Source organism: Bombyx mori, chromosome 27, assembly GCF_030269925.1.
Source record: "Bombyx mori chromosome 27, ASM3026992v2".
Classification (NCBI taxonomy): Eukaryota; Metazoa; Arthropoda; class Insecta; order Lepidoptera; family Bombycidae; genus Bombyx; species Bombyx mori.
In genome coordinates this window covers 7,795,369-7,818,185 of record NC_085133.1, presented here as the reverse complement: position 1 = coordinate 7,818,185, position 22,817 = coordinate 7,795,369, and the positions used below count along the sequence as shown (strand labels likewise).

The window sequence follows — 22,817 nt, the reverse complement described above, 5'->3', positions numbered from 1 at the left end:
TTACGTCTAACGACTAGAGTCTATTAGGCAGCTGCTTGGCTCTGCCCCTGGCATTACTGACGTCCATGAGCGACGGTGACCACTTACCATCAGGTGAGCCGTATGCTCGTCTGCCTACAAAGGCAATAAAACAAAAAAAATAGATCGAAGAGGTAGTGAAGGCTTTATACCGTGAAGTATCGCCAATATTTGACCTTATCAGTCAAGATTCGACCTTCAAACGATCTGGGCACGATCAAATCAAAGACTCGTTTCGTTTCCCGTTGCGAATTCAATTGACAGCAAATTTTTTTATTACTTAGACAAGGTTATTATAATTGACGTTCGCTAAAATTATTCATACAATAACTTCGATAGGTTTAAAAGCGCCTAATTGTATAATTTGTGGAGTGTGTTTGTTACAAAATGTTGTTTTATCGGTTGGGGTTTTTTTTCCAATTATGATAATAATTTTAATTAGTTCGATGTAGAAAAATAATAAGTATGAATTATTGTATTTGCACTCTACTGGGAAGGAAAATAATACCTTTAATCATCATTAATTGATTTGAGGTATATCATAGAATGAAATGGAGTTGCCAATGCAAAAAAGTGAATCAGGTCAATTAAGGCCGACCCTCCGCCAATGGAGTAGGCACTACAAGAAAATGTGTCTTTAGACAACGACAACGAATTTAATAAGTATAAATTTTGTAGTAGTAGTTAGTAAAAATTTACTTGTAGTAGTAGTAATTAGTAAAAATTTATAAGTAATAAATTTCGAAAATGTTCTCACTGAAAATAACGGTAGCTGTTTAACGGTAGGCAGCAGGTTGTCTCTGCTCCTAGCATTGCTGACGTCCATGGGCGACGGTAACCGCTCACTACCACAAGGGCAATAAAAAAAAATTGAACTCATAATATGATTACAAGGTTTTTTTTTAATTAGTGAATTTTTTATTTGGTGAATAAATTCAAAGTCCAAGGTCCTTGTCTGTTTTGGTTACCGGAGTCCGTAAATATCACAACGTGAATGTCGCCAATCTGAAGTGTCGATATGGGTGAGTGTGGGATGGACGCAGCATCTCATGTTATCATGCTGCATAGAGATTTAGCATGAGTATTACGACCTGCCTGACGTCAAACCTTCTTGGATTGCATCTCCATATATCCATTGCATTCGGTAGGCAGCGGCTTGGCTCTGCCCCTGGCATTGCTGAAGTCCATGGGCGACGGTAATCACTCACCATCGAGTGGGCCGTATGCTCGTGTGCTTACAAGGGCAATAAAAAAGGGATGGATAATTTTTTTTTATTTATATTTTTTTTTTATAAAATATCGCATTTGATTTTCTGTATTTTTATAATACAGCGAGTTTACTGCTGGTAGGACGTCTTGCGAGTCCGCACGGGTAGGTACCACCGCCCTGCCTATTTCTGCCGTGAAGCAGTAATGCGTTTCGTTTTGAAGAGTAGGGCGTACTTGAGGCCTTAGAACTCATATCTTATGATGGGCGGCGACATTTACTATTACATTTTACATTATCTATACGCTCCGGTAACCACTTAACATCAGGTGGCTCGTAAACTCATCCACCCACGAAAGCAATAAGTAATAATAACCTCAAAATGGCAAAATAAGATAGACACGAACAATGGCAGACGCAGAACCTTATTTCGTGTTAGCTCCACATTAAAATGATGATCATACATCAAAATATTCGTGTATTATCAACGAGACGAGAAAGCAAATATTAACACAGTCGTTTTCTCGTGGCCTTTATGAGTTGCAAAAGGAAATTACCCATGTGTGCGTTACATACATCAATCATGTTATTGTGCAAAGTTGATAATCCATCATCTAATTATAAAAACAAAGTAATTTTGTTTTTGTTCATTATTTCCGGATCTCTACAAAGACTAAACGAATCCGAAGTTGATTCTAGTGATTCGCTAATATAAACGTTTAGATAGGTTGGTAAATATATAAAAGACTAGCGACCCGCCCTCGCTTCGCTTCGGAAACATTAAATTTTATTATTGATAGGCGAGTCCCGCCATGTTGCGAGCGGTACGACAGTAACTACGGGTGACGCCGCAGGGCGAAGCTAGTCTACAAATAGTAGCCTAAGTTACTCCTTATATCATCAGCTACCTATTAGTGAAAGTCTCATCAAAATCGGTCCAGCCGTTCCAGAGGTTAGCCGGAACAGAAACACAGACAAAAATTTAAAAAAAATGTTATTTTGGTGTATGTACCGTATATTCATATGCATGTAGTAAAAATTTCAATACTACAAACAGACATTCCATTTTTATTTATATGTATAGATATGTATCAAAGTTCAATTGCACGATGCGTAGATGCGAATGTAAAAACATACATCGGTGCAATCTATCGTACTTTGGAATTTGATAGGAAAATCGTAGATAAACGCTGTTTGTATTGTATTCTTTCATTTTCTTGTTTATGATTTTCTAATGTATCAAATAGGTAAATAGAAAATGTGTGTTACGGTTTTGTAAACAAAGTATTACTCATTCGATATCAGTGTAGTTTTTAATTTATTTATTACCGTTTTGTTGATACGTAATATTACAGTAGTTGAAGAAATGAAAACCGATTTCAGGATAACAAAAATTAGGGGATATCGGCAATATAGTTGAAGTCAATAAAATATGCGCTGCTAACTTCTTCTTTTTTTCTACCTATGCTGATAGCCTCGAGAGATTATTACAGCTTCTCCTTGACGTGTAGGTGAGCTCACGGGGCTGAAACCGGGTGTGTTGCTAACACTGGCCATAGCAAGAGCAGTGCTTCGCAGAATCTACCACCGGATCGGAAACGCGACCAACTGAGAAAATCCCGCAAGAAACTCAGTGGGCTGTGTCTATGGGTTAATTCACTCGCCGAGCCCTTCATCGCAAGCGACGAGTTCGACGAGGACGATGACCGGTGCTTGTGGTACCTAAAAGCACCGTTAATGGACAGGGAGGATCCGTAATGACGTGTTTTAAAAATCGATCAGAGGTTTCCCCGATATATATCTACAGAGAATGCTGCAGTATTTCGGTCGTATAGCAAGAAAACTCTCTGATAACCTGAAGAGACTCATAGTGACAGACAAAGTGGATGGAAAGTGATCCAGGGATCGGATCCCTAAAAGATGGAGAAGTCAAGTGTCTTAGTACCTGGACATAAGATTGAGCGCGAAATTCACTGTGCTACTAACCGATATAGATGGGTAAAGATTCTAAGAAAATGTCTCAGGAAGGCGCATCATGATGCTCAGCAATGAACGAACGATTAGAGGAGAAGAGAGAGTGGAAGTAAAATCAAGATCATTAAAGGCTGTCGATAAAATCTCAAGTACAATTGTTTTGTTTCGACTTATAAGACTTATAAGCTACCAGGACCTTAAAGGTGCGTCACATAATTTGTCCGTGTCATTCCTATTCAGTTTCAATAGTGCATATCTTATCAATAGCGATAAGTGCTTTAACGTGATGATAAACATACAACGGCTCTTCGATAAATTTTATACTTATTATAATAAATACTCCGATAAATACTATAGATAAAAGACCATCCCTTAAATAGGTAAATTCAAAATTACCTTACGTTCATTAATAAGAGATAATTAAGTGTAGAACGAACTGTAACTAAAAAATTCTATCAAAACCTGGATAATTTTTCTAGAAAACTTTAGGTTTAGGTAGTTTTGATGTTAATTTTGACTTTCTTTTTGTTTTGTTTTACTATTATTATTATTATTATTGCTTTTGTTTTATTCCAAGATTGTAGTTATTATTTTTATTTAATTCTAGTATAAATGAAATGTTAATGAATATAATAGGGATGCAAAATCTAAAGTAAATGAAATAAATAAATAAAATAAATAAGCTTCTTCTCCTTTTTCTTATTCCACTATGAGGGATGGGCGCAGCACGCATGGGGATTTGGCACGAGCCGCATGTCTGACGTCAATCCTCCACGGGCTATATCTCCAGTAGTTTTATATAGCAACGGGCCATAAGAATAGACTTTTCTGTTCTTTCTTTTTGTTTTTCTTTTACTTCATCCGTTTCTGGTTCAATGATTTACATTTTATTACTATAAACATCTACAATAACATTTAGATGCTCAAATATCAAAACAATTTTAATTTACTTAAAAGAAAATTTAGATTTATCAAATACCAAAATCTAGATTTAAAGAACTTATCTACTCAATTAAAAGACGATAGTAATGGTTTTAAAAAAGAAAATCCCATAGAGGTGCCTACATAAATCTTAAGCTAATACATATTAGTTTTGCTGGCAGCGCAATGACGCAATGAATGCTCTACAATCGAGTCAGCGGTTTTGTTGTAACTGTCTGTCATAGGTTGCGACATTCGAATCTAAATACATTATCGAGAGGTGAAATGCAATTTTTTTTATTGCTCCTGTAGGCAGACGAGCATACGGCCCACCTGATGGTGAGTGGTTACCGTCGCCCATGGACTTCAGCAATGCCAGGGGCAGAGCCAAGCCGCTGCCTACCGCTTAATACTCTCCAAAGCCTCGTTTGAAGAAGGACATGTCATAGCGCTCGGGAAACACCGTGGAGGGGAGCTCATTCCATAGCATATTTGGTTTAAGCGACATTTTTGCAACTTTACAGGAGAGCCAATTTTTTTTTATTGCTTATGTGGGTGGACGATCTCACGGCCCACCTGGTACTAAGTGGTTACTGGAGCCCATAGACATCTACAACGTAAATGCCGCCATCCAGCTTGATATATAAGTTCTAAGGTCTCAGTATAGTTACATCGGCTGCCCCACCCTTCAAACCGAAACGCATTACTGCTTCACGGCAGAAATAGGCGGGGTGGTGGTGCCTACCCGTGCGGACTCACAAGAGGTCCTACCACCAGTAATTACGCAAATTATAATTCGTGCCTGATCTTAAATCACCGATGTCGTCGCGGCCTAAAGGATAAGACGCCCGGTGCATTTGTATCTAGCGATGCAACATTCAAATCTCGCAGGCAGGTACCAATTTTTTTAATGAAATACATACAAGTTAAGTATACTATTTATTACTATATTATTTATTAGGCGTAACTATACTTGTAACTATACTGAGACCTTAGAACTCATATCTCAAGGTGTGTGGCGGCATTTACGTCGTAGATGTCTATAGGCTCCATCTAAGCCAGTGATTCTCAACCACTGTTCCGCGGCACTTTTGTGTGCCGCCAAATTTCAAAAGTGTGCCGCCAAATTTTGCGAATATATAATAATGTTAATATTATTAAATTATATCATTTTAAAAGAAAAATATTTTAAACATGAATATATATTTAAATCCACAAAAAAAAATTAGTATATTTTAGTTTACTTCGTATATTAAAATTTTTTGATAAACTATTTATGCAGTGTGTTGTAATAGGTAAATAATTCATTTTTTTTTGTGTGCCGCCTAATTTTGAAGTCGTTAAATATGTGCCGCAACAAAAAAAGGTTGAGAATCACTGATCTAAGCTATAAAAAAAACTAGTATTAACGTACGTACGTAATATTAAGTAGAAACGGATGCAAACGAAAGCGTTGAAAAAACCATATTAAGACTAATTAAAACGACTGAAAAAAATACTCTTAACCATTCTTGCTGACAATATATTTTTAATGTTAAAGAAAAAGAACCGTTGGAACAGTATGATCTTCACGAATGTATGTAAATATATTTATACTATAAATACTCATAATCGTTATTATAAATCGGTTAATGTAGATCAGAGTTCCCCAAACTTTTTTGTGTCGTAGACCCCTTGCCATGTTTTTCCGTGTTGGGTAGACCCTTATTAGACTTACCTGATATTGATTTCCTGTAAATTTCTAACTGTAGTAAAGTTTAGTGTTAAAAACTTAAAGTAAAACACGTCATGTTAATTTATACATTTATTAATTGAATTTAAATTAAAACTACTCAAAATAAAATTTTGTATCTGTTATGTAAAATATACGTAACATAAAATAAACTATAAATAAAATAACATAAGCAATAAGTCAATATTTTTAGTGAGAAGGATGAACCTGATGCTTTAATAATAAATTATCAACATTTGGCGTCAATTTTGTAAGGGTTAATCTTAAATCTCCTCGGCTAATGATGTCTTGATATTATAAGATAGTATGATATAAGTAAATAGGTACTATCAGTGTATGTGTTGAGATCCACCATCGTGGACCCCCAAATTTTTTTTCGCTGACGTAGGCCCCTTGCTGGCTGTCATAGACCCCTAGGGGTCGATATAGACCACTTTGAGAATCACTGATGTAGATAAAACGAGCATGTGATAATGACAAATACCCTAAAATGTTTGTCAAAGCGGTGTTTAGCTAATGTCTCGAGTTGTTCGTATGACACATCCACATTATCACGGAATATTTCCTCGTCATCATTACTGTACTGTTTTTTCCTTAAGACTTGCATTTTTATATTCGTAATCAAAATGTGGAATAACCACGCTCCGTGGTCTGTGGTCCTCTGTGTGCTTAGTGCGAGTTTCTTAACGTTTTCGATAGCGTAAAAGTTAAGCCAATTTTGTATGCAGTTGGTACAGCGCCCCTAGCGGCAAACGTACGCAAACGATCCCATTCCATACAAATATGAGTTAACTTTTACGCTATCGAGAACGTTAAAAAACTCGCACTAAGCACAGTGATCCTCTGTACACCTAATTTACTACTACTGAATCTGTTTGTCTATCTTTGCTGCTGTAATACTAAGCTCACTAGCGGGATATCCGAGTACAGGGCAGCCAGATCGATTACAGAGATAATTTTTCCTACCTTTAAACTTTAATTAATATTTTTATTTTGCTTTGAGCATCATGCTTAATATCGTCCAACTATTTCTTTGCGTACACCTACTACCTATTTCAACTTTACAATAAACGTAGAAATGTTTTTTTAATATTTGACGATAAAATACCGAATCAGTATATTTCATAAGGTCGATTATTGTTTGAACTAAAATTTTGAATTGCTTCTGTATCGTTCAAGTAACAGGTCCTTTCTAGTTCCGTTGGACAAGTCTCGCAAGCCGCGAGGCCGACTACTTTCTAAAAAAGGGTTGCAAGGTTCACGAGCGGCAGCGATTTTTGTGTTATCATTTTTTTATTGAAGTACTGAATGTTATTTGTTTTCATTTTATTACTAGTTCGTGCGAACTATGTTATATTTTGAATGAGAGATTTGCATTTTTGGCTGTTTGTAAATGTTTAGTGGTACAATTGTTAATATCAATTCTAATTATTTATCTCCATAGAATCTAGATAGCTAGATCTGGGCTGCTAACAAAACAAAAATTAGTTCAGAACTTGTTTCTGTAATTCTGTTCTCACGTTGAAGAATATTTTTATATAATAATATGTCAATTCATTATTCTAAAACGCTTTCGCCTGTCACGATATGCTCTATTTTTCGATAAACCACATTGCCCTGGAGCCGATGACGTCACGGAGGCGCGTTCATTTCGACCAATCAGCGCGCCGCATTCCAGAGGCACGGTCGAGCTGTCATGGCCGCCTCGTGTATGTGTGTGAGTTTCCGCGAATGCAATGATAACTGCTAGACAAACAAATAGATACCGCCAAGATAGATGTTTATTATTTAAATAGTCATTATTAAAGGTTAATATCGTTATGGTTAATATGTTTTATTCGCTTTTATCTAATTGTGTGTTCCGACAGTGAGAATCGAAGCCCACAATCTAATTAAAAACAATTTTTAAGGGATTTTATGACCTGGTAACTAAGACCTTTAGGTCAAGTTTTATTTTTTTTATGAAAACTTTTTTTACATGAAACATGATATTTTGAAATGAAATGAAGTTGATTAATATGAAACATGGCATGAAATGAAAAAGAAATATGATGATATGGGATGAAATATAATCTCAGTAAAATTGTGCTCATTTACTGAGACTTTTTCAGTGGACTTTTTGGAGGATCCCGAGAAGCTACGTTTCAGCGGCTTTGTCTCATTTTCCCACATTTGTGCACTTTCACAGATACTACACTGTTAATAAACCACCGCTATTACACATTTAAACCTGAAGAAACACTAAATAAACAAAATAAAACAAATCACACAACTTCACTCCTCGCGTTCGCGCCAAAAAGTCTCATTAAAAATCATTTGCTCCGCGATTTATTATTATACAGATGATATTATTGTACGCCATATCTTTTTTAAAACGATGTTTGTGGAGAGTAATCAACGGCAGGCAGCGGCTTGGCTCTGCCTCTGGAATTGCCGACGTCAATCTCTGTAACAGTAACTACTCACCATCAGGTGGGCCGTATGCACGTCTGCATGCATAGGCAAAGGTGACTCATAGAAGTAAAAGTCATATGGACAAAACTATGGGCGATAAACAATTTTTCTAGACCACCGTTAGATGGATTATTTCTTGTTCTGAGTCGTTTCCTCATTGCTCAAGCTGGCCATGGACATCAATGACGAACTACCATCCGCCTTGAGACATGAGTTCTAAGTCTCAGTTCTACAGTAATTGGCTGTTGAAATATTTGTTGTAAGTTCGATAAGTCTGTGGTAAAATCATAAGTTTTTTTCACAGATTATAGAACTCATAAAACATAAATTGCTACAAAAAAAAAGTCTATTGAAAAAGTCTCAACAAATGACCACTATTTTACTGAGATTATATTTCATCCCATATCATCTCATTTAATTTTATTTAATTTCATGTCAATTGATTATTGTTCCACATTGATCAACTTCATTTCATTTCATATTATCATTTTTCATAATGAAAAATAAATAAAAGATTAGGCTGTATGGTATGATACATTTGCCTTTCCATTTGGAAAAACAGAGCTACTACTACTAATAAAACCTAAGTTTTTTCCACAGACAACGGTTGTGACGATGGAAAATAAATTATAGACTGTTGTTCGATTAATCTAAGGTTGGGTTCACACGGCATTGTCCTGCGCGTTTTCTTTGTATTCGGTATTTTAACGTACAATAATATCATAGATTTTCATTCGTGTAAACATAGATAATACACATAAATTAGTTATAGATATGCAACTCAAGCACTTAACAAAAATGTTTACGGGCGTCGGCCACTAGATGGCCTCGCTTCGATTAGCTTCTAGTATATTTTATTTTTAATGAAAGGATTTTGTCAATTTTCAGAAACCACAAATTTATAAAATTTAATCAATTTGTGTATGACAAATAAAGACTTTTATGATTTATTAACTTTTTATTTTTTGTGTTTTACAATACAATAATTAAATGCCTTAACTTTAACAACATATAAGTTTAGGGGCATCCGCTACAAGATGTCGCTAGTTTCCATATAAAAAAATATTTGTCTTAAAGTATCGCAGTTTCAGGGCCCTGCGTGCAAAAACGAACGAGACAGAGCTATATTATCATGGTATTACTATACGCCACTACAACGTTAAAGTTCATTCGATTTGCTTGACAAGTCCGGTGAGTATTCGTTTAAACGCCTTAGCGGTGTACGATACGACATGTAAATGGTTCTATTGTATGTGCCACTATTTATTCGTTAAGACCATAGACCTATATAGTAGGGACACGACATATTGTTCTATACGTACAATTGCTTATATAAATAGAACCCATTTTGAAGGCACACACATAAACATATATCTATCTCGTTCTTACTCAGCACTTCAACTCGCAGGAAAACAATATAACAGTATTTCAGTGCGTACATAAAATGAAACATGAATATACGTAAATGTCTCCGTCTCCATCTAATGAGGCCGAAAATCCGCCATGTTTAGCGCGCCAAATGTCATTGTCACGTCAGTTCGGCCGTCTGTTTTGGGTTGTACATTATTTATTGACTTTGATATCGATTTAATATGATTGCTTATATAAAATTTCTAATTTTATCATGCTTAAAACGTACAAAAATAATAATTAAAACATATTTTATAGGATCTCAAGAAGGTCGATGCCCCAAAACTATTATCTATATATATTTAAATTCATTATGGAGCCCTCATCCGAAACATAGATTATACACTTAATAATATATTTGAATCCGAAATATCGGACACCATTTTTCGGTCGGAATCTATTCATCATGACACAAATCATAAATACCTCTTTAAAATATGTTATCAAAACATATTTAGACATTCTGTTTAGATATTTCGGGAAAAAGGCTACCGACAAAATCTCTTCGGAACTATTTAAATAAAATAGTTTTATTCCGCAGTGAGTAAAACACTATTGTAAATTCGTTAAATATTTATTAATTAAGTGATTTTAGAGAGGAAGTCACAAGGAATGACGTTTGTAATTTGATTAACGAATAAATGTTCTGTAGGTGTTTTTTTTATCAGGCGGTCCCTTGATAAGTTTAAAATTTGAATCACTCTCAACTGAGAGTGATTCAAATGGTGCGGTGCACCTTCCTTGAGGTGCACTGCGGTAGTCTGTTACGGACTTTAGAGTCAGCAAAACAATTAAAATAGATTGTAATAGTCTAAGAAAAACACGTACTCAAAATACGATAACATTCAGCATGCTAGAAATGGGCTGATGGCCTGTACTATACCATATCTTTATGTTTTGCGGCAAACGACACCTTTATAAAATCAGTGTAGCAAATTTTAAAAATCGTCATATCTTTTACTTGGAAAATTTGAAGCACGAACTCGTCTTAGATTTCACATAATATCTAAATCACATCATCTTTGCACATAACAATATACTTAATTCCTATTAAAGTATAAATTCTACAAATACATTCATACTCAACAATATTTAAAATAAAATAAGCCAAGAACGTTTATCGATAAAACCTACTAACATTAAAATCTTCTGGGCAGCACTAAAACCGCCATGTTTTGTGGCCAGATGACGTCACAGTGGCACGAATTTTTTGTTGACGTTTCATTTCCATAGGTTTCCTACTTCAGTGGTTAAGACGCATCATACCAGATCCTGTAGAGCGAATGGTAAACAGTCGACGTCGCCCTAAACACGTCATTACGGATCCTCCCGATCCATTAACGGTGCTTTTAGGTACCACAAGCACCGGTCATCGTCCTCGTCGAACCCGTCGCTTGCGACGAAGGGCTCGACGAGTGAATTAACCCATAGACACAGCCCACTGAGTTTCTCGCCGGATCTTCTCAGTGGGTCGCGTTTCCCATCCGGTGGTAGATTCTGCGAAGCACTGGTCTTGCTAGGGCCAATGTTAGCAGCATATTCGGTTTGAGCTCGTGAGCTCACCTACACGTCAAGGAGAAGCTGATATAGCCTCTGAAGGCTATCAGCATAAGTAGGAGAAAAAAAATAAGACGCATACTGCAGATAAACGTACAGGACAATGCCGTGTGAACACAACCTTAATCGATGGAACGTACCTAATTGGCGTGTACGGAAATCATCTTGACGGCGCCGAAATCATTGCAAATTGAAACACGACGCGAACAATAATGGTTGGACGAATGTTAAAAGATCGATGTAATGAAAATCGATTGTCATTTTATTAGAATTAAGTGTCAATTAAAGAGCGAGTAAAATACCGAACAGATCAACTATGTTAACATTCAATTGAAACGTTATCTGAATAACAATATGGTACAGTTTGCTGTGCATTCATTTATAATAGCTGTACTATTTTATTAATTAGTGCACAGCTATGATTTAAAAGTGTACTGGATTTTATCACTTCCAGACATCGCTTATAACCGTAATATAGATAAAGAGAAGAGAGAAATATTAATCGGCATTGCTTATTTTTTCAATTTATTTGATTGAAATTCCAATTCGGAGTATATGGTAACAGATTACAGAAAATAATCTTGAATTACTAATAATTTTAATTAAAAGTGTTTGTCTATTGCTTGTATTCAAATGTCGTAATTATTGGCTTTATTGAAACGGATCCTTGGTATATATTTTTATTTACTCTGTGTAAGTCAAATGTCAGATTTGTTGATCTCATCTCATTTCATCCCAGTTGATCTCAAATTAATCATCTTCATTTCATTTCACTCTATACTATCATTTTTTATAAAAATAAGAATATAATAATTAAAATAAGATATGACTTAAAGGTCTTAGTTACCAGGTCATAAAATCCCTTAAAAGATCAGATTTGTTGTAATTTTATTGATAATCTCAAAACACTTTTCTAATTTCAACTCATGACTTAAATAAACTCGATTTCGATCTCTTTTCTCAATGGGGGACACCAAGAAATGAATAAAAAAATAGTAACATGTCACACTTATTAAATAAGTATGTCCAAATCTTATCATAGCTTATAAGTGGTTTCCAAGAACGTTCCCAAAAAAATGTAACTTGACGGATAGTAAATATCATTCGTCTAACTAAAAGTCAGTCTTAGAAAAAAGTAAAAAAAAAACGACTACTAACGTTCTTGCGTGCTGCGATTCGTCTCTGATTGGTCGACGAGAGTCTTTCGATGCAGTGACGTCACGACTCGTACTACCGTGCAAGTGATTTTTGTCAAAACTAACCAAAGTCTAACCAGGTTTCACCAGGACGGATAATTAAACCGTAAAAGTAATACTTATCTTGTCTACGGTTCGCGCTAATTGAAGAAGGTAGGTATATTATCCTAAATAAACATCTATGTAATGTTAGCGTTTATGGAAAACTATATTAAAGCCGTACGGCTCCATCGCTCTTTGCCTCGCGTGTCGCTGTGCGAGTTAAAAAAGGTATTTTTCATTCGGACCACCTGAAACGCACACTGCGCGTGTGTATTCAATTCTTGAATTATAATTTAATGTAATCATCTGTATTTCTCAATAAATATTTCCCTAAAAATTAGAGTAGAAGAAGCTTAGGGGTTTTTAAGAGTAGAATTCGATAAGTTGACCCGAATATACCAATAGATCTACTGAAACACGAATGTAGGATTCATCATGGTTTTTGTATAGAGACTATACGGAAGCTGTACTGAGGCAGCTGCTTGGCTCCGCCCCTGCCATTGCTGATGTCCATGAGCGACGGTAACCACTCAATATCAAATGGGCCGTACGCTCGTCTGCCTACATGGGCAATAAAAAAATGAAACAATTCCTCAGAGCACTGAAACAGAGAAATATGTACTGTTAGAGAATTTGTCACTACCCGCCCCCTCTACTCAGTGACGTCAGGTGGTGGGGCGAGAGTCACGTCATCGCGCCAGGCTAGCCGGCCGGTTTAGATCGTCGGTCACTTGGCTGCGGGCGCTCGGATGCAACGGACGTGTTATCTAGTGCTAATTATTGTGGTGTCGTGATTAATTAATTTCTAGTTGTCGTAATTGTTTTTCGTTCTGATAAATCATCCTTAGAGTATCATTTTCTTATTTTTAAAAAACCCTCTTTCACTTCTGATTTCTAATATCAGAAGTGGGATCAGTACGCGCGCTTTTCTTTTTATCGTTCGCCATCGTTTATAATCGAAAATAGTTTTCGTGTGATTTTAAGTTGCAACTACCCGTTAAATTAATTATTTTCCGTTGAGTGTTTGTTTTCGGGTGTGATCATCATGTCGGATCGCAAGTTTAGATCTATGAGTCGCCGTACTCCTCCCAGGCGACAAGATAATCGACGGAATTCACGTGAACGTCGTGGTGTATCGCGTAGTAATGATAATGGTTCGAGTAGACGCAACCGTTCGCGCCATGCGCACAGTAGATCTCCTTACTTAGAAACTCTGCGCAGGCGCCGCGATAGTTCATTTGGCCGTCGTGATAGTGTGCGGTGCGATCCGTTAAATCAAATACTCGAGAGGTTAAATGCACTAGAGGGCCGGTTGCCGGTTACGACACCATTAACGTCGACTCCGTTACTGCATCCGAGCGCTGGAGGGCGCACTCCGACGTCGGCTTCGGGGGCCAACGAGGTGTCCGTGGCTGATGCGGAGACGCACGGAACGGGCCAAGCTTCCGAGGCGCTGCGTGATGAGAGCGTTGGCACGGCGGACAGTATTGTTGGTGCGCTTTCTTCATTGCTTCAAGTAAGATCTAAGCATTATTACATCTCAAACTTTGACCCTAGTGTCCATGAATTTGACGCGTGGTGTACGGAAGTAGATCGAGCTCGCGAATTAAATCGTTGGGACGATCGCGAATGCCTAGGGCGAATTGGTGGTTGTTTACGTGGTGATGCTAAAACTTGGTTAGACGAGTGGATGACCGGAGACCGCTCGTGGACAAATTTTAAAGCAGAGTTTAGATCGTTGTGTCCACGTGAGGTTGATATGGCCACTGTCCTTTATGACGTAATGAGCACAAACTCCAACAAATTCACCACGTATGCAGAGTACGCACGAAAGTCTCTTTTACGTTTAAACATCGTCAAGGGGCTTTCGGACGAATTAAAAACCGCCATAGTGATTCGAGGCATTTCCGATCCTCAAGTAAAAGCGGCGACGGTCAACGCTAAGCTGCAGTCAAAGAATTTGGTCGAATTTTCGTCGGTATATGTGTAAAACCTAAGGGTGCACCTGCTCCTAGCAATCCTGTTCGCCCACCAACCACTAGCACGTTCAATTCACGTAAGCGTGATGTTAAATACGATCGATTGACTTGCTTTACGTGCGGGAAAGTAGGCCATAAGCAAATTCATTGTCCCAAGAAACCTTAGAAAAAAAAAGTTCCACTTGCGTGTCGGATGGACGCATTAGTGTTTTGTGTTGAAGTTGGGTACCGGATGGAGGTCCCACTTATTTGCCGGATGGAGGCAATAAGTAGTCAAGAGCTACTCGATGGAGGTGGACCGTGCAAAGGATTTAAACGGGTGGACCGACCATGAGACTCTGTCACGTGTGGCAAATTGCTTAAGGGCAAACGCAAAGGTGTGGCTAGGTGAATGGGTTACTTCTGATAGAACTTGGAACTTTAATAGTGATACGGGGCATAATGGGCCCTCAGGTTAGAGCCGCGAACGCTAATCTACTCACGATTTGATTTCATTTTTGGAGGTCAGGTTAGACCAAGTCCTTGTAGGGTTAGGGCACTAGTTGTCAGCAGTGACGCGTAATATCAAACAAGTAGATGGGACTGTGTTGGCAAAATGGTCAATTGAACTTTTGAGATTACAGCTCATTCTGAACATCACAAAACGCAAGACAACATATATCTGCCCTGCAGCTTCTGGTGGGAACAGACGCCACCACACCTGTGGTGAGGACGCTAATTAGTGATGTCATGACTGAGGTGTCTCGGAGCCGTGAAGTTCGCCGAGAACTAGGTAGAGTCTATAGGAAATCTAAATCCGGGAATCCGTGGACCTTATCGAATGGTGAGGATGGTGCCTCACGAGCATTGCCACCAGCTCGGGCCCCTCGATGGTTCCTGCGGCAGTAGCACGCAAGCGACGTGCCGGTAGCTGCGTAATATTGGGTAATTTTTGGGAAAATTAGAACAATCTGGTGAGTCGAATTATTTTTATTTGGATCAGTCTCGTAACATTAAAGCAAGACTTCACAGAAGTTTGAATGATTTCGACACCGATAGAAGCAATGTGGCTAAGTTAGTAAAATTTGATGATAATGATGATGATGTTGGATGATGATGTAGTTGAATCTGGTAATAGAACCTATAACACTCATGATTACATAAAGAAAAGTTGCCTCTAAGTAGTGCTACTGAAGAGTTAAACGTAGAAGACTGTGATGAGTGAGGTGAGAGTACCTCCATCGAGTGGTATAGCTGATACCATCACTATTTGGTCGTACTGTACGCACTTGTCCGTAGTCGTAACTGCAATTCACTTGTGAGTTGTTCAGAGGGCGATGGGCGGCTGGTGGTATAGCGGATACCTTGGTCTCAAAGGAGACTATTGTTGTGTTGGTCTAGTAATGACCTGAGAGTCGCTGACTTTATATTGTGAAGTGATGTGTATTGGTTTTATCATTTGTAGTAATGATAATATGGGTGGCATAAATGACACTAGCTGCGCAGACAGCCAGGCCAAGAACGTTTTATACGATATGAGTTGTTATAGTTTCTGATTGTGTTTTGACCTTGTGTTGTCAATGATTGTTATGGTTCAGTTTTTCGGTTTACTACGATCCGGTCAGTATGGCCGAGCGGGATGCCTCTGTTCAATGATTTCAGTGGGGACTACGGGAAGACAACGCAGGCTGCGGCACTGCACATGGTGCCCTGGCGCGGCAAGTGGTCTCCAGAGGCAGTGGTGGTGCGTGCCGGCCGAGGCGCGCAGAGGCGTCTCGCTGATCCGCTGCTTGGTGGGTGTGCCTGCTGGTGGCGCCCCTACTGATCAGCACCCGGCGTTAGTCGCACCCGACATTGTGGCTGTTGTTTTGCCCCGACATTGTGGCAATGCCCCGACATTGTGGCTGTTGTTTTGCCCCGACATTGTGGCTGTTGTTTTGCCCCGACATTGTGGCAATGCCCCGACATTGTGGCTGTTGTTTTGCCCCGACATTGTGGCAATGCCCCGACATTGTGGCTGTTGTTTTGCCCCGACATTGTGGCAATGCCCCGACATTGTGGCTGTTGTTCTGCCCCGACATTGTGGCAGTGCCCCGACATCGTGGCAACGCTTCGTAGTTGATATTGCCCTCTAAAAACCCCGATAGTGGTTATTGGATGGTAATGCTAACGGTTATGTATCAATGTTTGTTGGCATTTGGCATTTGGCAATTGACAATGACGCAAGTGATTGTTTACTCAGTGTCTGAGAATCCGGACTCATTCATTGGCGAAACAATTAACTTTAAGCGTTTTTCAAACCGTATGTGCCTAACGTATACGGATATTGGTGGCCGCCTATTCTGATATGATCACTTGAAGTGCACACTTGTGGTCTGGTTGGAGTGGGTGACTACTAATAATAGCAAGAACAAACATTGAGCAGCTTAACTAAGAGTTTTCTGTTTTAGATTACGATGAATACGATGGGCACTTATCCAATGAGAATGAGTCCCATGGTGATCGTGTTGAAGAGGAGCAGGAAGACCAGGTTGGGGTGGTCGAGGGAGACCAGCCTGAGGGGAACCAAGCTGACGAGGCCGTTCAGCTGTCAGGAGAGGCCGTGTTAGAGAATTTGTCACTACCCGCCCCCTCTACTCAGTGACGTCAGGTGGTGGGGCGAGAGTCACGTCATCGCGCCAGGCTAGCCGGCCGGTTTAGATCGTCGGTCACTTGGCTGCGGGCGCTCGGATGCAACGGACGTGTTATCTAGTGCTAATTATTGTGGTGTCGTGATTAATTAATTTCTAGTTGTCGTAATTGTTTTTCGTTCTGATAAATCATCCTTAGAGTATCATTTTCTTATTTTTAAAAAACCCTCTTTCACTTCTGATTTCTAATAGTACATATTTTTAACCATCTACATAATCTACAAATGGGAGACGCATTGTATTTTAAAATTGAATAAAACCCATTTGGCTCGATGTTTTTCTCATTACGTAGGTAAAGCAGTACAATGCATTGCAATTCATAAACTGAAAAGTAAAAGTTAATACCGTTGTATATATTTATGTACTTATAAAAGATTTTCAAAATGCTGCCAAGAAATAAAATCACTGAAATAATTGTCGAGTTCGTTCAACTTAGTCCCAAAGGATTTACAGAAATAAATTCAAGTACGCGTATTGAATTAGAGATTCGGTTAAAATCATGTTTGCGAAAGCTAAGAAACTTTTAGTGTTTATTATTAAATTACAACTTTGACTCTAACGGAGAATATCATTCTGCTTAAAAAAAATGTAGAGCCCTATCTCTACATATAGAGTTTTCATAATGTAATAAAGACTGTTCTTGATTTTGTTCACAAAACACTATGGGTCTACATTAGTACATTTTTATATTGAGAGTTTTATTTAGTATTGTTACTATTTTCCACATAACGAGGTAATTGCAACCAAATTTGAAAAAACATGTAAGTGAAAGGAAAAAGACGTGAAAATAAATTTTAGTTCTATTTTCTTTTGAATAGAAACCTGTTCTATTTGAATTGGAAAGAGAACCGTTTTATTGATCGAAAATTATAATTTTAGTTGTTCACTCTACGAAGTTCGGAGAGCGAACCAGGTTAACTCAAAAGCATTTATCTAAAATCAACCGTCATTTAACAAAGTTATTGAATGTAAACTCTACAACAGATACCAAAGAGAGATAGAGTCTTGAGGAGTACCAGCGAAACAAAATTAATCTGCATTCCCAATTGGAATTAATTTCTAATAAATACTGAAAATACTGGCTTACTGGATATTTTTTTGACACTTACAAGCGTACGGTAGGCAGCGGCTTGGCTCTACCCTTGGCATTGCTGTAGTCCATGGGCGACGGTAACCACTCAATATCATCAAGTGGGCCGTATGCTCGTCTGCCTACATGGGCAATAAAAAAAAGCTCTCAAACAAACTCCCTACCCGGAAAAATTGGGCCAACGCTATAAGTAATTCTAACTTTGCCTTCACAGAACAGACTTGCTTAAGTGACCATAAAAAATATGCTAAAATCCTGATTGAAACGAGCCACAGGTAAACGCAATCTTGAACGCGCGTCATTCAAACACGCACACATATAGAAGTCACTATACATACACGTCACTTTCATACGTACGGGCCGTGTGTGCGTTGAAATTACAATTGTCAAACCGCTCAGTTGATATCCGACCTCGGTACGAGACGGACGCGTCCATTAAAAGAACAGCGACCGCGAAGTTAATCATTGTCAAGGAATAATCTAATTTGTGGTTCGTGTTTTTTATTTACAACGCAGGGTAAGTTTATTTTTGTGTTCCTATTCGCCGTGATCTTGAGGCGGCTTCGTCGTAAATAGCTTGGCACGAATTGTTTACCCTTGATATTGTATAGTACGCATACACGTTACGTTCGCGATATAGGTAGCTTTTGTCTGACGAAAAAATTCGCAACGGCAACTAATTTTTTCCAAACACTTAAAACTGGTATTAGTCTGGTACTGGTGTTTTTGTAGTATTTTAAATTTCTATCGACTTCCTAGATACGGTCAAATATGACGTGTCCTTCTTCAAACGAGACTTGCGGAAAGAACTTAATAGTAGGCAGTGGCTTGGCTCTGTCGCTGGCTTTGCTGACGTCCATGACGACTATCGCTTACCATTAGGTGGGCCGTATGCTCGTCGTAGGCCGCATGGATTCAAAGGCAATAAAAAAAAATTAACGTGGCAGATACACACACACTGCCAATAACAGGATTCAGACAGACCTGGCTAGCTGCAAAGTTTTTCTAGGTTGACGGACGATTTGATTCATTGGAGCGCAATTTGCATAGTGAAGTTTATAATATCCCATGCGACGTTTTGTATCATCGATCTTGATCTAATTTTAATTGTTGAATCAGTGCTGAAACCTCACGACGGCTGATTGTAATTGAGCAGGCAGAGTGACATTAATTGTAAGCTCCAAATCGCGATCTAAATTTATTTTTACTTCGACTTCAAAAAAGGTGGAGGTTCTCAATTCGATTGCATGTTTTTTTTTAATGTTTGTTACCTATCTTTGACTGGGTGAATCGATTTTGATGATTCTTTTTTTATTAGAAAGCTGACGCTTCCCGTTACATCCAGTTACGATAATGGTATCCATGAGAAAACTATATAAGTTAAATTTTCATTAAGTACGTGCGCTACAAATAAATGAATAACTTAATATCACGCCAATCGATTTCGATGATCATTGTTTTTAGTGTATATTAATTTGTTTTGGGAATATCCTTTTTTGTTTCTATTTGAAGTCGGTTTTTGTTAAAGCATGTCTATTTACAATTATTCGCTTAAAGAAAATCGGTGCTCATTTTTACTGTCGTGATATTCGCTATGATAAATGTTGAATAGTTTAAAATTGACGTAACAAGTTCCATTTATGTACGCTTCCGTTCATATGCGTTTATATCTCGCTTCCTTCATACACATTTCATTTTAAAATTGAATAATTATCTTCACGAGAAACCAGAGTTGACATTGACACAGCCTTTTCCCCGCGTTTAGGTGTGCTAATCACCAGAGAGAATCCTTAATACGCATTTAAACTATGAATGTGTATTACTATAGTACGAAAAACTACTTTATACTGGTGGTAGGACCTGTTGTGAGTCCGCACGGGTAGGTACCACCACCCGGCTATTTCTGCCGTGAAGGAGTAATGCGTTTCGGTTTGAAAGGAGGGGCAACCGTTGTAACTATACTGAGACCTTAGAACTTATATCTTAAGGTGGGTGGCGCATTTACGTTGTAGATGTCTATGGGCTCCAGTAACCACTTAACACCAGATGAGCTGTGAGCTCGTCCACCCATGTAAGAATTAAAAAAAAAATTGAATTCTCTTTTGTTAACTGTCGATATTTTGTGAATAGTGCAGGTAGTTCAAATAAAATCTTGTATCGTTTTTCCGCTGATGTTATTAAGAGGGCATATCAGTATACAACACTATTAGGCACTTAAATTGAAGAACATGAGATTAATTGTTAAAGTTTCTGCTTTAAAATTAGCTTCTATAATAATAAATTTAATGATAGCATCATATGCGATAGACGACGATACGGTATAATATGTTTTTTACTAATTACTGAACGTATATTATAACTATCCTGAATAACAAATATTATGGGAAATCGAAAACAATGAAAGGCGTTTGGTCGCAAAGGTTATAAAAACTAATTACAAAATTACTTACGTAAGAAGTTTGCGTCGTTAATCGCATTATGCAAAACGGCTTTAATGTACAATTTCGCAAATGATTCATTTGAACTTCGTATTTCCCGCGCATTCTACTGTCATTTCTGACATTTCGATTTGTCGCAGTAATGGCGGTTGTTAACAATAAAAAACCGCCGAAAGAAAACGACCCCTAAACAATATGACCTTCAGTTTGTCCTTAGATCATTAAACTTTGCCAGGTTATATATTATTATAAGCACACGGGTTTAATTGATCCCCGCATAATTACGCGTGAGATATTTCAATGACGAAAGTGAAGTTTTAATATTAACGTTTCTAAAATAATCTTCTCGTTTCGATTTTGTGTTTTAAGGGAAGATTTTTATTTGTTTTCATTCTAATAGACTGGTGAACTTAGTCTGGAATCCAAGTGGTGTTGAATGGTTAGAACGTGAATATCGCCTTCTGTATGAAATCTATTATTATTTAATGTTATCGATAAAAGGAGTAAGATTCTCGAACTAGACGGCCTGTATCTTGGATATATCATTGTGAATAAAAACAATACTATATAGGGTGAAAAAAGCCTCTTATTATCACAATTGTATTATATAATGTTTGTCATGCCACATGCCAAAGAGGTATGGAACGTAGTATCCTAAATTTAAAGAAAATTCAGAAAATCCGTCACAAAAAAATCAGAAAAATTAGCAAAGCAACTGATGTACTAGTTCAAGCCTAACTTTAAAATGGAAATGGGTAAAAAGTAACAATATGGACGGGCCCACTAGGAAAAAGAAAGAGAGGAAGACCATATACTAAATGGGAAGACGATATAAAGAAAGTAGCCACTACAAACTGGGTTAAAATTGCACAATCTAGAGAAGATTGGCTATCCTTTGAAGAGGTCTTTACACGAGGAGGGGTTCTTGCAAGTGGGAAATAATACCTAATATTATTTAACAAACATATTATTTATTAGTTAATTAATAGCATAGATCACATTGTGTTCATTTTTGTTTTTGTCACTTGTACGAAATAAAATGTTTTTTTTATTTTTTTATTTTATCTTTAAAGTTTGTCGCATCGAATCTGTGTGCGTAGTGCGAGTTTTTTAACATTCTCGATAGCGTAAAAGTTAATCATATTAATTGTATGCAGTTCGATCAGCGCCCCTAGCGTCAAACGTAGGCAAACGTTCCAACTCGATACAAATTTGAGTTACCTACCTTTTACCCTTATCGAGAACTTTAAAAAACTCGCATTAAGCACACTGGGCCCTTGAACGACAAAAGAAAGGAAACAACATTGACTGATTATGTTAATGATGAAGTTAAAGGACGAAGTGGCTTGTTTAAATCTATACTTCTATACTAATATTATAAAGAGGAAAGATATCTTTGTTTGTTTGTTTCGAATAGGCTCCGAAACTACTGGACCGATTTGAAAAATTCTTTTTCCATTAGAAGCCGACATTGTCCCTGATGAACATAGAGCCCTTTTTTTTATTTTTTTTTTATTTTTTTGGTTTCATGTGTGTTTTAATGTTTCCGAAGCGAAGCGAGGGCGGGTCGCTAGTTTTTAATATTCTAAAAATATATTAAACACCTAAAATCGAGCTGCCAGTTTTCTATCGTGAACAGTGGAGATTTTTGAGTGAACGCCAACACGTGTGATTGATGAACCGCAATTACGTAATATTTGCCGATATTTTTTTTTGTAAATTTACGTCGGTAGGCGTGGAAGCTGCCCAGACAAACCTCGCCCATGACATTGACATCGCTCAGAGGTTATTGCGACTTGCTATGAACTATTTTAAAAGAGCAAAGCGTCATCTAGCGTGACGTATTTAACGTTGGTATCTACTATGTAAATACTACAGTCGAGAGGTGGCGTTGATCATTCTTCTTCTTCTCCATCGCTCCCTCATTGCTGAGGATCGTGACTCCGTTTTAGCTTGTCGAGTGTCAGCCTCCATCGGTTCCGGTCAGTTGCCTGGTGTAGTGCAGCGCTAAGTGGTCCGCTGGTTTGCTCGGAGATCTGGTCGGACCAACGTTTGGGGCTCCGGCCTCTAGGACGTTTTCCTTCTACTTTCCCAGTGACCATCAGACGTTCCAAGTTGTCTACACCTCTG

At 37.9% G+C, this 22,817-nt stretch overlaps 1 protein-coding gene across 5 annotated transcripts in view; it reads left to right on the top strand.

The window, feature by feature from the left end:
- Window positions 1–22,817, top strand: part of Treh-2 (trehalase-2) — a 95,556-nt gene that overhangs the window by 14,653 nt on the left and 58,086 nt on the right. For 4 of the 5 annotated variants that reach the window (XM_062676393.1, XM_062676390.1, XM_062676395.1 and 1 more), the window contains exon 1: window positions 18,611–18,766. The exons of the other annotated variant lie outside the window; for it this stretch is intronic. The gene's annotated coding sequence lies outside the window, so the exon portion shown is untranslated. Of the gene's footprint in view, window positions 1–18,610; window positions 18,767–22,817 lie in introns of those variants that run through there. 5 annotated transcript variants of the gene reach the window in all.